Source organism: Triticum aestivum, chromosome 3A (assembly GCF_018294505.1).
Source record: "Triticum aestivum cultivar Chinese Spring chromosome 3A, IWGSC CS RefSeq v2.1, whole genome shotgun sequence".
In the NCBI taxonomy this organism is placed as follows: domain Eukaryota; kingdom Viridiplantae; phylum Streptophyta; class Magnoliopsida; order Poales; family Poaceae; genus Triticum; species Triticum aestivum.
In genome coordinates, this window is record NC_057800.1 from 211,037,757 (window position 1) to 211,053,290 (window position 15,534).

Genomic DNA, 15,534 nt, shown 5'->3' on the forward strand with positions numbered 1-15,534 from the left:
AGTTATGAAAATCCTACCGAGTGAAGAGCAAACCTCTCACTCGGGGGCTTAGCTGCAGCCCAGTGCTCGCCTAAGTTATGAAAATCCTACCGAGTGAAGAGCAAACCTCTCACTCGGGGGCTTAGCTGCAGCCCAGTGCTCGCCTAAGATATAAAATCCTACCGAGTGAAGAGCAAACCTCTCACTCGGGGGCTTAGCTGCAGCCCAGTGCTCGCCTAAGTTATCGAAATCCTACCGAGTGAAGGGCAAACCTCTCACTCGGGGGCTTAGCTGCAGCCCAGTGCTCGCCTAAGTTATGAAAATCCTTCCGAGTGATAAGCCAGACTTCCACTTGGAGGCTTAGCTGCAGCCCAGCGCTCACCTAAGTGGATTAAGGAATAAGTTGATTGCAGTAAGCGCCCTGCTTTGAACCTGCAAAAGACATTTCAAGCCAAGAGCAATCATATTCAAACGACAAATTCAAGTTCGGATCGATACCTAAAGGAACCGGAAGTGCTCAGGCGCTAAGCCCGTTAAGGTTTATCGGTTACAATTCCACTCGGCATACCGAGGCAAATTTAAAGCGTCGAGCTTAGAAGAAGTTTTTTACCCCTCCTGTGGAGGGCTGGAAGGTGCAACAAACTCATCAAGATCAATCCCATCTGCAATCCGAGTGGCAGCCGCAAGGAAAGTTTCCATAAAGGACCTGAAGTCGTGTTTCTTGGTGTTGGCCACCCGGAGGGCCGCCAGCTTGTCTTCTCGCGCATCTTTGCAGTGAACTCGGGCCAGACACAGAGCAACATCTGCACCGCACCGAGCCGAGGATTTTTTCCACTCCTGCACTCGACCAGGGATCGTGTTCAAGCGAGCCATCAGCGACTCGAGTCATTCTGAAGAGTCTCCCCGGGCCAGAGCGTCGAGTCGATGCGAGATGTGGCGACCTTCAGCCTTGCAAGATAGTCCACGACAGCTGCAACACGGGACTCCAGTCGGAAAACATTCATGGCAGCTTCGTCGTCCATCGGAGAATTGACGGGGTCAAGGTTTGGTTCCAGCCGGCTAGTTTCTTCTTCAAAGTTTTGACAAAATTCTGCAAGGATGATCACCGAGTCAAGGCAATGGTCGAATGGAAAAACCACGGTTGGAAATGATCGCCGAGCATAGAGATTTACCTTCAAGCATAAGAAATAGCTTCTTGGCAAGACCATTCAGGAAGGCCTCCAGATCTTTTTTCTTCCCAAGAGCAGCTTTCAGATTGGCATTTTCTTGCTCAAGCTTGGCGACTGAAGCTAACTTCTCGTCAACAAGCTTGATCTTCTCAGCTAGTTCAAGGTCCTTCTTCCGTTCGGCCTCCCTCACCTTACCTGCAAGTTACAGCAAGATCAGATTTTGAAACAAATAAAGGGAAAAAGCAGTCGTCAAGGTCTCACCAAACATACCTTCGGTCTCCTCCTTTGCCTTAGTCAGATTCTCCTGAACCAGCTTCAAATTCAGCTCGAGCTGAATGTGCTTGTTTTCCAGCTCAGAGTAGCGAGCCACAAGATCACAGGAGTTCTGCGAAGAACCAATCGACTAAAATGTCAAATATAATTCACTTCCGAGTGAAAAAGGAAAAATCACGCGTTTCTAAGACTACAGCCGAATACGAGCATTCGACTGTAGTCTCGGGGACTACACCCAGTGGGTGCACTCAGCGTGCCCCCACTAATCGACCAGTCGAAGACAGAGTCGACCAGTCGACCGGTTTGTGAAACCCAGTCGCCTTAGTCGAATGACGGAGAGACTGAAATTATAAAGCCTAAGGCCGACTGCCAGCAGTCGACCTTAGCCTTGGGGACTACACCCAGTGGGTGCACTCAGCGTGCCCCCACTAATCCTATTTGAAGACAGAGTCGACCAGTCGACCTCAAAAAAAAAACAAGATGTATTCTCTAAGACTGTAACCGACTGCCAGCAGTCGACCACAGTCTCGGGGAATACACCCAGTGGGTGCACTCAGCATGCCCCCACTAATCCTGTTTGCGAAATCCATTCGCCGTAGTCGAATGACGGAGAGACTGAAATTATAAAGCCTAAGGCCGACTGCCAGCAGTCGACCTTAGCCTTGGGGACTACACCCAGCGGGTGCACTCAGTGTGCCCCCGCTAACACGGAGTTTAAATCAACACACCCAATGGGTGACTACTATAAATTCTGGAAAGAAAAGTTTTTTTTGATAGCATATCCTAACAGAACAAGTGGTGGTCGACTGACCTGAACATTCCTTTGAAGGGCGGAACTGGCGTCATAAGCTGCCTGGCTCGCATCCCGGATGGTCTTCAACTGCTCCATCATGATTCCTGCCTGGCGTATCGCCTCCTTCGCGGCGCCAGCCTGGTCCTCTGGGACGTGGTGCATCGTGAAGAGGGAGGGCTGCGGAGCACTCATCAGCGGATCTGCGAAGGACACAGTGTGTCGAGTGGTGTTCTCCTCCTCCGCGACCAGAGTCTCAGGCACCGTCACATCCTGGGGCACCCTGCTGGCAGACGCTTTCCTTCTCATTCTGTGCTTTAGTGGTTCCTCGTCTTCATCGTCATCAGGGAGAGTGATAACAACATTGGATGGAGCTACAGAAAAGAATCAGAATTAGAGATCATGAGTCAGTCGACTAGAAACGGTGTTAAGAGTATAATACCAGGTTTTGAGGTTGCTGCATCCTCCATCGCATGGTCGTCAGCCCGGGCTGAGGTCTCAGAAGTAGCAGCACTGCAACTCCAAAGAGTCAGTCGACTAACTCCAGCGCCAACCAGAGATAAAGTTCACACAAAACAAGAAGACGTAAGAAATATGATTACCCTGATATGGTGGGGATGGACACCTTCATCTTCGGCAGGTGCTTGGTCGGCTTCGACGGGGCCGCCCTGGGCTGCTTCGGCGCCTTTTCAGTCGGCGCCGGAGAGGTGGTCCGGGGGCGCTTGGTCGACTGAGTAACAGTCGCGACCCCCTCGCCGCGTTCAGTCGCAGGGTCATGAACAAGTTTCGACCGCCTTTTCGAGCGCGGTGGTGCGACCTCCTCCTCCTCCTCCTCTTCGCCGTCCTCATCGTCATCATCATCATCGTCATCGTCATCATCATCGGCCTCGGCGGCATCCGAGTCCCACTCCTCCTCCTGACTCTCGCCCCCGCTCGCTTCTCCCTCCTCAGTCGGAGCCTGCGCTCCGTTGGGCATTGAGTACAGTTCAGTGAGGGCCTGATGGACAACAAGACAAAGATCAGTACCGATCGACAGAGAAAACAGAAATAAATACGACAAAAATACAATGGGAAGTGGAGCAGACATACCTTGTTTGGGTCACTGTGTCAGTCGAGTGGAGGAATCCTTCTGGCTCCGCGAGGGTTATCCTTGTTCCCAGTAACAGCGGCCATCCACCTTTCCAGAGTGGCATCGTCGACTGTTTCTGGGTTAACCCGAGTCACGTCCTCAGTCCCACAGTACAACCACATGCAGTGGCTCCGGAACTGAAGAGGCTGGATTCGGCGCCTAAGGAAAACTTCCAGGAGATCCATGCCCGTCACTCCCTCCTGAACCAACTGAACTACGCGCTCCATCAACATCTTCACGTCAGCTTTCTCCTCCGGAATTAGCTTCAGGGAGGAGGGCTTGTTCACTCGGTCCATGGTAAATGGAGGGAGCCCACTCGACTGCCCCGGTGTCGACTTGTCCTGGCAGTAGAACCAGGTCGACTGCCAGCCTCTGACTGACTCGGGAAATGTCATAGCTGGGAAGGTGCTTTTGTTTCTCACCTGGATCCCCAGACCTCCACACATTTGGACCACTCGGGTTCTTTCGTCGCCTGGACTCGCCTTCTTCACAGTTTGAGAGTGACATGTGAATATGTGCTTGAACAAGCCCCAGTGCGGTCGACAGCCCAGAAAACTCTCGCACATGGACACAAACGCGGCAAGATAGGCGATAGAATTCGGGGTGAAGTGGTGGAGTTGCGCTCCAAAAAAGTTCAAGAAACCACGGAAGAAAACGCTCGGCGGCAAAGAGAATCCGCGGTCGACATGGGTAGCCAGAAGCACGCACTCACCCTCTTCCAGCTGGGGCTGCCACTCTTTCCCCGGAAGCCTTGCAGCTCCATGGGGGATCAGGCCCTCGTTGGCCATGTCGAGGAGGTCCTTCTCCGTGATGGTCGACTGGATCCAATCTCCCTGGACCCAGCCTTTCGGCAGGCGGGATCTGGACGAAGACCCACCACGGCTGGTGGATCTCCCCTTCGCCTTCTCCGTCGCCGACGCCTTCTTCGCGCGCTCCAGCGCCGCCGTCTTCTCCTTGACCATGGCTTCCGGCGGGGCGCGTTAGGAGAAGTGGTGCGGGGGCAAGAGCGAGCGCGTTGGGCGGAGACGAAGGAGGCAGAGAGAGAGAATGCTGAAGCACTGTTCAAAAAACCCCCGCCGGGCGCATTTATAAGATCCCTTCCGAGTGGATGACAGGTGGACCCGGCAGATCAAATCATATCCTGGAACTGTTACACGGGTGAGATACGTGGCGAAGAAAGCGGCGCGAGAATTGAGGCGTCTATGTCCCGTCCCATCCGAACGCCGCAGTCCGCTCCGCTTCGCGCGTTTCCCCAAATTTCGCATCCCGCGGAATCCGCTAACGGCAGATCAGTCTGTCAGGCGCGGGATTTCCTGCGATCCGTCGCTCGGAAATCGACGAAGCCCGAAAGATCACTCGACGAAAGAAAAGAATGGATCGAGTCGACTGAAGGCGAGTTGCTCACTATCAACGAAGAGATTCTCTGGATTCAGGACAACGCACGACCAGTGTGCAAAGGTCAATCGGAAACAGCATCAACTCCTCCGTCACTCAAAGCCTCAATCCATTCGGGGGCTAATGATGGGGTCATGTACCTAGGGTAGGGTCACATACCTGATCTAAGTACCCTGCCCAAGGACACCCTTAGAAGAGGTCACCTTCCAGTCGACCAACGAGGGATTCACTCGACTGACTTGAAGGACTCGACCACGAAGACTCACTCGACTACCAGGAGGTCAAAAGGCACTCTGCACTGCAACGGCCTGTAGTTAAGTAGACTTTATGATAGTTAAGACACTTTATGTGGGACGTTATCAGTAACGCCCCGGACTAAATACACCTTAAACCCTTCATTACGTGGGCTGGCTGGGGTCCTGGCGCACTCTATATAAGCCACCCCCCTCCATAGGCAGAAGGGTTCGGCACCCTGTAACTCATATACATATAATCCACTCGACCGCCTTTGGGCTCCGAGACGTAGGGCTTTTACTTCTTCCGAGAAGGGCCTGAACTCGTACATCCCTTGTGTTTACAACCTCTCCATAGCTAGGACCTTGCCTCTCTATACCTACCCCCCACTCTACTGTCAGACTTAGAACCACGACAGGTAGTGCTTTCTCTCTAGACCCCTCTCTATTCTTATATCTCATATTTTCTAAACCCTCAAATGCCTCCAAGACGTGACCCCGGATTTACCTTCCCGCCAGAGCTCACCCAGTTGATCCAGCAGTAGAACACGTTGATGCAGTTGCTAGTCCAGAATCAGAATCAGGGGAACAACAAAAACAACCCACCACCACCACCACCCATTGATCACTTAGCCCGTTTTCTTAGGCTGAATCCGCCGGTGTTTTCCAGTAGCACCGAGCCGATAGTAGCAGATGATTGGCTCCGCAAGATAGCAAGGGAGTTGACCACAGCAGGATGCACAAATGCAGAAAAGGTGAAGTTTGCCGCACATCAGCTTGAAGGACCCGCAGCATCATGGTGGGAGAATTTCACAGCCACTTTCCCTATCGACAGTGTCACATGGGACCAGTTCCAGTAGGCTTTCCGTACTGCCCATGTTTCAGCAGGAGTTATGGCCATGAAGAAGCTAGAGTTTCGCAACTTGCGCCAAGGAGGACGGACAGTTGGCCAGTATGTGGAGGACTTTAGTAAGCTAGCACGTTATGCCCCAGATGACGTTGCTACGGATGCAGCTAAGCAGGAGAAGTTTCTGGAAGGACTGAATGATGAGTTGAGCATGCATTTTATGGTAGCAACCTTCAACAACTACCAGGAGTTGGTAGATCGTGCTCTCATGATTGAAGGGAAGCATCAGCAGATTAAGAATCACAAGAGGAAGTATGGACAAGGAAAGTACAATTCAGGAGCTTAGCAGAAGCTACGTTTTACCCCTAGGCCGGGAGGATATTTTCAGCATACCCATGGAGTAGGTAGCTCGCACAATCACAATAACACCAAGAATGGTAATGGGAATGGAGGAAGCAACGGCCAGAACCGCACCAACCCATCAACCCCAGCCAAAAGAGACCTGAGCCAAGTCACTTGCTTTAAGTGCCAGAAGACCGGACATTCTGCCAATGAATGTCCTGAATCACAGAATGGAAATGGCAATGGAGGCTCTGGGAAGAAGCCGAACCCTTTCAATAGGGGACAGGTGAACCACGTTAACGTGGAGGAGGTTCAAGAGCAGCCGGATGCAGTAATCGGTAAGTTTTTGGTTAAGTCATTTACTGCACTCGTTCTTTTTGATACCGGTGCATCGCATTCATACATATCAAGGGGATTTGTGGATAAGTATAACCTGCCCACTAAAGTTCTTAGAACACCTATGTTAGTGAGCTCACCAGGAGCGGAGTATATGGCTAGTAAGGGATGTTTTCAAGTGCCATTGAGTATAGGTAGGCATGTGTTTCCCTCGGATTTAATCATTTTGGAATCACAAGGTTTGCATGTAATTCTGGGTATGGATTGGTTGTCGATGTATGGAGGAAACATCGATTGCGCCAGTAAGTCAATTTTGCTTACCACCCCAGAAGGGAGAAGGATCAAGTATGTATCCCGGCATGTGCCAAAAAGGACTCAAGTAAATTGCTTAACAGGAGTTGTGCAGGAGGAAGTACCAGTAGTGAAGGATTTCCCTGATGTATTTCCAGAAGAGTTGCCAGGCATGCCACCGGATAGAGACATTGAGTTTTTGATTGAGCTTTTGCCAGGCACAGGGCCAATATCTAAGATACCATATAGGATGCCCGCAAAGGATTTGGTGGAGATTAAGAAGCAGATTAAGGAGTTACTGGATAAAGGTTATATTCGCCCAAGTTCTTCTCCTTGGGGATCGCCAGTATTTCTATTGGAGAAGAAGGATGGATCGTTAAGGATGGTTGTTGATTATCAAGGATTGAATGAAGTAACCATAAAGAACAAGTACCCACTACCGATGATCAATGATCTGTTTGATCAATTGCAAGGAGCTAAGGTAATTTCCAAGATCAATCTGCGATCAGGATACCATCAGTTGAAGATCCGAGAACAGGATATACCTAAGACGGCTTTTACCACCAGGTATGGGTTGTACGAGTATACCGTTATGTCATTTGGTCTGACTAACGCACCTGCATATTTTATGAACATGATGAACAAAGTGTTTATGAAGTTTTTGGATAAGTTCGTCGTAGTGTTCATTGATGATATTCTGGTTTACTCGAAGAATGAAGAGGAGCATAAGGAGCATTTGTGTTTGGTACTTGCTCAGCTCAGAGAACATCAGTTATATGCCAAGTTTAGCAAGTGTGAGTTTTGGTTGAAGGAAGTTGGACTTCTCGGACATGTTATATCCGGAGAAGGTATAGAAGTAGATCCCACCAAGGTTGACACTGTGACAAATTGGGAAGCCCCAACAACAGTTGGAGAGATCCGGAGTTTTCTGGGACTTGCAGGATACTACTGGAGATTCATTGAAAATTTCTCGAAGATTGCAAAGCCTATGACAGAGTTGTTGAAGAAGGATACCAAGTTCATATGGACTGAGGAATGTGAGGCCAGTTTCCAGGAGTTGAAGAAATGTTTGGTTACATCACCAGTATTGATTTTGCCAGAACAGACCAAGGATTATGAGGTGTATTGCGACGCTTCACGTCGAGGACTTGGAGCAGTGCTTATGCAGGAAGGAAGTGTTGTTTCCTATGCCTCACGACAACTTAAGCCTCATGAGTTGAATTATGCTACACATGATTTGGAGTTAGCAGCCCTAGTGCATGCATTGAAGACTTGGAGACACTTTCTCATTGGAAATCATTGTGAGGTGTACATGGATCACAAGAGTTTGAAGTATATTTTCACGCAGAAGGAGTTGAATCTCAGGCAAAGGAGATGGTTGGAGCTCATCAAGGATTATGACATGAGATTGCATTATCACCCCGGAAAGGCTAACGTAGTAGCCGATGCGCTGAGCCGTAAGAGCCATGTCAACACACTAATGACGGGAGATTTACCAAGGGAGTTAGCCAAGAATCTTCGTGAGCTATGTTTGGAGATAGTCCCGAGAGGCTATGTAGCAGCATTGGAGATTGAGTCTACTTTGATGGATAAGGTCAGAGAAGCTTAAAGGACAAAGAAGTAGATTGCTTTTATTAAGGAGAAAATGAGCAAAGGAAAAGCTAAAGGATTTCATGAGGATGAGCACGATACCTTATGGTTTGAAGATTGTGTTTATGTGCCCAACGACCCGGAGATCAGGAAGTTGATTCTGCAAGAGGCCCATGATTCACCATATTCGATTCACCCAGGAAATACCAAGATGTATTTGGATTTGAAGGATACTTTCTGGTGGACCGGAATGACGAAGGATATTGCGGAGTATGTAGCAGTTTGTGATGTATGTCAGAGAGTAAAGGCAGAGCATCAGAAGCCAGCAGGATTGCTACAGCCATTGCCAATACCCGAATGGAAGTGGGATAAGTTAGGCATGGATTTTATTACATGATTGCCCAGAACACATTCAGGCTATGACTCGATATGGGTTGTAGTCGATCGTTTGACAAAAGTAGCTCATTTCATCCCAGTGAAGGCTACTTATACCAGTGCCAAGTTGGCAAAGATATACATGACCAGGATTGTATGTCTGCATGGTGTTCCAAGGAGCATTGTATCGGATAGAGGAACCCAGTTTACCTCAAAGTTCTGGAATCAGTTGCACGAGACTTTGGGTACCAGGATAGAGTTCAGTACAGCTTTCCATCCGCAAACCGATGGACAGACCGAGAGAGTCAATCAGATTTTGGAGGATATGCTGAGAGCTTGCGCGCTAGATTACATATCTAGTTGGGACGAGAATTTGCCATATGTAGAGTTCTCTTATAACAACAATTATCAATCCAGTTTGAAGATGGCCCCTTTTGAAGCCTTGTACGGAAGGAGGTGCAGGACCCCATTGTCGTGGGATGAAGTTGGAGACCGGCAGTTGTTTGGACTAAGGAGTCTGAACAAAAGGTGAAATTGATTCGTGATAGGCTCAAGGTAGCCCAGTCCAGGCAGAAGATCTATGCAGATTCTAAATGCAAGGAGACAGTTTACGAAGTCGGAGGCCGAGTTTATCTTCGAGTATCTCCACTTCAAGGAGTTAAGCGCTTTGGAGTTAAGGGAAAGTTAGCGCCACGTTTTGTAGGACCATACAAAATTTTGGAGTGTATGGGAGAAGTAGCCTACAAGTTGGAATTGCCCAAAGGATTGTCAGGAGTTCACGATGTGTTCCACGTTTCCTAGTTAAAGAAGTGCCACATTGTGACGCCCCCGATTCAATCGTACACTAATCATACACGCAAACGTGTACAATCAAGACCAGGGACTCACGGGAAGATATTACAACACAACTCTACAAATAAAATAAGTCATACAAGCATCATATTACAAGCCAGGGGCTTCGAAGGCTCGAATACAAGAGCTCGATCATAGACGAGTCAGCGGAAGCAACAATATCTGAGTACAGACATAAGGTAAACAAGTTTGCCTTAAGAAGGCTAGCACAAACTGGGATACAGATCGAAAGAGGCGCAGGCCTCCTGCCCAGGATCCTCCTAAACTACTGCTGGTCATCGTCAGCGGGCTGCACATAGTAGTAGGCACCTCCAGTGTAGTAGGAGTCATCGTCGACGGTGGCGTCTGGCACATGGACTCCAACGTCTGGTCGCAGCAATCGGGTATAGGAAAGGGGAAAAGGGGAAGCAAAGCAACCGTGAGTACTCATCCAAAGTACTCGCAAGCAAGGAGCTACACTACATATGTATGCATTGGTATCAAATGGAAAAGGGGGGTATCATATGTGGACTGAACTGCAGAATGTCGGAATAAGAGGGGGATAGCTAGTCCTATCAAAGACTATGCTTATGGTAACCTCCATCTTGCGGCAGGAGAAGAGAGTAGATGGTAAGTTCACCAAGTAGCATCATCCTAACTGATGATCCTCCCCTCGTCGCCTTGTGAGAGAGCGATCAGCGGTTGTATCTGGCACTTGAAAGGGTGTGTTTTATTAAGTATCCGGTTCTAGTTGTCATAAGGTCAAGGTACAACTCCAAGTCGTCCTGTTACCAAAGATCACGGCTATTCGAATAGATTAACTTCCCTGCATGGGTGCACCACATAACCCAACATGCTCAATCCCATTTGGCCGGACACACTTTCCTGGGTCATGCCCGGCCTCGAAAGATCAACATGTCGCAGCCCTACCTAGGCACAACAGAGAGGTCAGCACGCTGGTCTAAATCCTATGGCGCAGGGGTCTGGTCCCATCGCCCATTGCACACCTGCACGTTGCGAGGGCGGTCGGAAGCAGAACTAGCCCCCTTAATACTAGAGCAGGCTTACGTTCCAATCCGACACGCGCCGCTCAGTCGCTGACGTCACGATGGCTTCGGCTGATACCACGACGTCGAGTGCCCATAACTGTCCCTGCGTAGATGGTTAGTGCGTATAGGCCAATGGCCAGACTCAGATCAAATACCAAGATCTCGTTAAACGTGTTATCTGGAAATAACCGCGAACGCCGACCAGGGCCAGGCCCACCTCTCTCCTAGGTGGTCTCAACCTGCCCTGTCGCTTCACCACAAAGATCCACTCGCGGGTACTCCTACGAGCCGACCCGCCTTTTAGTCATCACATGTATCATGTATAAAGTATATAGTATATACCAGTGATCACCTCCCGAGTGATCACGGCCCGATAGTATAGCATGGCAGACGGACAAGAATGTAGGGCCACTGATGATAAACTAGCATCCTATACTAAGCATTAGGATTGCAGGTAAAGGTAATAACAGTAGTAGCAAGGACAGGCTATGCATCATAATAGGATTAACGGAAAGCAGTAACATGCTACACTACTCTAATGCAAGCAGTATAGAGAAGACTAGGTGATATCTGGTGATCAAAGGGGGGGGGCTTGCCTGGTTGCTCTGGCAAGAGAGAGGGGTCATCAACACCATAGTCGTACTGGGTAGTAGCGGCGTCGGTCTCGGTGTCTAGCGAGAGAAGAGGGGGAAGAAACAATAAATATTAAGCAAACATATGCATGACGATGCATGACATGACAAAGCGTGATGCTAGGGGTGCCCTAACGCAGTATGAGGTGATACCGGCGAAGAGGGAAAACATCCGGGAAAGTATCCCCGGTGTTTCGCGTTTTCGGGCAGAGGAGCCGGAGGGGGAAAGTTGCGAGTTCGATAGGTTAGGGGCGCGTGGCGGACGAACGGGCTACGTATCCGGGTTCGTCTCGTCGTTCTGAGCAACTTTCATGTTGAAAATAATTTAATCCGAGTTACGGATTAAAATATATGATTTCCTAAAGATTTTATTATTATTCTGAAATTATTTTTAATTCAAAAATAAATGTTAAATTTCTAGGCGCACCCAGCACAGTGTATACAAAAGTGTACCCAGTGGCTGACAGGTGGGCCAGAGGGACCCAGTTGACCAGTAAACGTTTGACTGGTCAACAGGGGTGGGACCCCCGACTGTTTTAGTTAATTAGGATTTAGGTTAATTAGATAGGCTTAATTAGTTGTTTTAGTTTAATTAATCAAAATGAATTAAGTTAATTAATTCTTTATTTATTTATTTATTTATTTATTTTTTAATATGTTCTGGGGCCGGGCCCCACATGTCTGTGGCCCCAAGGGGCCTATCGGGCGCTGGGCAGTGGATACGGGGCGGGCGAACCCGCCCAAGGAGGCGTGGCCGCGCGAGGCCGGTCGGCCGGAGCTGCGCCTGGCAGCAGCATCGGTTGGAGCGGGGCTCCGGCGGGCGCGGGGCGTGGTAGGGGAGGTCGGCGAGGTAGGCGGCAGTTCAGCAGCAGGGAGCGGGGCAGGGCGATGCGGCGTAGGCACGGCGAGGTCGCGGGAAGCGGTGGTAGCGGCGCAGCAGCAGGGCACGGACAACGCAGGGCGGAAGGTGAGCAGCACGCGGTGGTGTCGGAGCATGTCCATGGGGCGTGAGCGGGGCGCACAGCCGAGGCGCGGTGCGGGGAGGAGGCCGCGGCCCTGGGGCGACAACAAGTGCGACGGGCGCGCGCGGGGGATGCGGACGGCGAGCGCAACTGCAGCGGCGGCGATGCGGAGCGCGAGCAGCAGCAAGGCGAAGCGAGCGTCAATAGCAGGCGAGAAGGGCACGGGAGTGGGTGGCTCTAGCGAGGGCAGGGGTGCGGTCTACGGCGACGGGAGAAGGGGGAACGGATGGTGCTCACCCCGGGAAGGTCGGGGACGCGCTCGGGTGGCCGGGGCGGCGGATCACGAGACGAGGGCGTGCGCACGCGAGTGCGTGGGAGACAGAGGAGAGGGGGTTTCCTGCTCACGTTCGATGTAGGGGAATGGCAGCGAGGGTCGAGGGGGGGGTGACGGGGACGACGTCGGCGGAGCGGGTGCAGGCCGGTGGGGAAGGGCGCCAGCGAGGTCCAGGCGGCGTGGTCCCTGCAGTGGCGGTGTTGGGCGCGCGGGGTCGAGGGCGAGGGGATCTGGATCCCGATCCTGATCCAGCGGGGGGAGGAGTGGTGCGAGTGAGGAGTGGGGTTAGGTTAGGGTTTCGGGGCATGGGGTTATGGGGAGTGGGGGTGGCCGCAGCTGGGCCGGTGGGCCGGTCTGGCCTGTGAGCTGGGCCGTCTGGCCCAGTTGGCCAGGGGGCCTTTTTATTCTTTTAGTTTTGTTTTGTTTTCTGTTTTTGTAGTTTCTTTTCTTTTTATTATTTTCTTTTCTGTTTTAAATCATTTTAAATCATCAAGGCATTTTATAAAAATGTGTTTGCTTTATTATAATTACCCTGGCATTTAACTACACACTCCGAACATTTTTGTTTCAACTTTTGAAAAACTTTTATTGTTGACATTGATTTAAATTTGAATTTTGAAGCGGTTTCGAATTAACCCAAGATTAACTACGGTGACAGAGGTGACGTGGCACCATTAACGTGAGATTACTGTAGCATGATTATCCGGGCGTGACACACACAGAGATGGCTGATATACCACCGAGAGACACAGTGCCGCTGGAAGCAATTCAGTTGAACAGTGATTTGACCTATGAGGAGAAACCAGTCAAGATACTTGAGTATGCCAGCCGAGTCACCCGCAGCAAGGTTATCAAGTTTTGCAAAGTTCAGTGGAACCACCACACGGAGGATGAAGCCACCTGGGAACGAGAGGAAGATCTGTTGAAGGACCACCCTCACCTATTTTCTAGTCAACCCGAATCTCGAGGGCGAGATTCATCTTAAGGGGGGTAGGTTTGTAACATCCCAAATTTTCAATTTGGAATGTTATACAATAGATCATCATTGCATATCATATTTTATTGCATTTTGGTTGATCCTAGAAATTCTACGCAACTCAAGGACCCTCGGAGAGAATTAGGGATTTCGTTATTTCATATTTGAGCTTTCTCAAATTTTGAAAATAGTATCATTTGATTTTATTTATTTTATCTTCAATTATTTCTATTATCAAAATATGATAGAGGGAATAAAATGACTTTCCCAAAATAAAGAAATATTGAGGATTTAATAAAAAATAAAATAAGATTTTATTTGGATTTATTTGCTATTTTATTTGAATTTAGGAAAAATGCGCGTTTTTCAAAATTGTATTTAGGTCCCAAATAAATGTTCATCCTGAGCGGCTTGATTTTAGAAGCCGGGTAAAATTTATTTCGGAATTTTTGGAGTCCGTTTAGTATCCCTTTTGTTTTTTTCTGAGCGTAATTATTTAAAAAAACGCCCGAACCGACCATGGGCCGTGACCGGCCAGGACTCCGCCTGGCCGGGGCTTTATATAGCCGCGCCCCAGGCTGAGGCAGCCCACAACCGCGCCCCGCCCCAAACCCTAACACTACCCGCGCCCAGCGCCGCGCCACGCCGCCGCCGCTTACGAGGTTGACCGCCGCTGCCATTTTTTTTAGAAAAACCATTCAGTTTTTCCGTCGGTTTTTTTCAGTTTTTTTAGATCCGTTTTTTTTCGTTAGATCGGTTTTTTTCGGTTAAGTTTATTTAGCGAGCGTTCGCTCGTTCGTTTGTTTTAATGAACGCGTTCATCCTTTAGTTTCAGATAACGAACGTTCGTTCGTTAATCTGTTCGTCGTTTTCTTTTTCTCGGATTAAATCCGCGGTTTTTCGGATCGAGATTTCTGATCCAATTTTCATTAGTAGAACTTTTCGCTCGTTTATCGGAATCAGGCGATTCAAGCGCCTGGAGTTTTGTCTCGAAACCCTCTTTCCATTTAACCAACTCAAACAAGTTTTTGCCTCTGTAAAATTTGACTTAGATCCAGAATAGTAAACGAAGCCTGTTTCTTTTGCCGTTTGTCTTTCGTTGCTTCATTCAATTTGATTCTTTTTGCCAACCGGTGTTCTTAAGTTGAACTTTCGGGTTAGATCTCTTATTTGAGTTTTACCTATGCATTAGTTGAGTACTTATTGTGTGCGATAGAGTATTCGGAATGCACCGCTTGTTACTTTGAATCGCTAGGTTTTGCAGATCATCAGCAAGGAAAGTAACACTTTGATCATACCTCCTACTACCCAGTTTTTGTTGCATTAGATCAACCCTCACACATTGCATGATTAGGATCTAATTAAATTGTGGGTTTGGGAAGTAGTTGAGCTGGTACCTATTACCTGTTATTTATCAAACCTTTGGGAGTTACTTTTACATTTGCTTATTATGCCATGCTATGCTAGTAGACGTGGATTGGGTGAGTGAAATCCATGACAGATGTGAGATTGTTAAATTAATGGTTTATTTAAGGTGGCAACTTAAATACACATCTGGGTGGATTGAGGCTCCTGGATATTCCAGTGATTGCCTGTTTTTCTTTTGGACCGCCACCCAGGCTCAAAGGGATCATGAGATTATTCATGCTAGAAACTTCCGTGTGCAGCCACAAGCTACTCTGGGCTCTAGCATAGTTGAGTAAGTCGGGTGAACTGTTACAGTGGTAGACTAGCAGATGTAGGGGAAAGTAGGTGTAACGGTCTACCCGATCGTAAGGTGCTAGCGCTTCTGAAAGACTATGTCTCGGTCATCCGTTTCTCAAACACCATGTAGTGCGAGAATCCCAACGGAGGAGATCGAGTATTGTGGGGAAAAGTGCGCAAACCTCTGCAAAGTGTATAAACTAATCATGGTTAGCCGTGTCCCCGATTATGGACATCTTGAGTATCTAGTACTTGGATTATCATGTGAATCTCATCATGTTACTCTAAATAATTTCT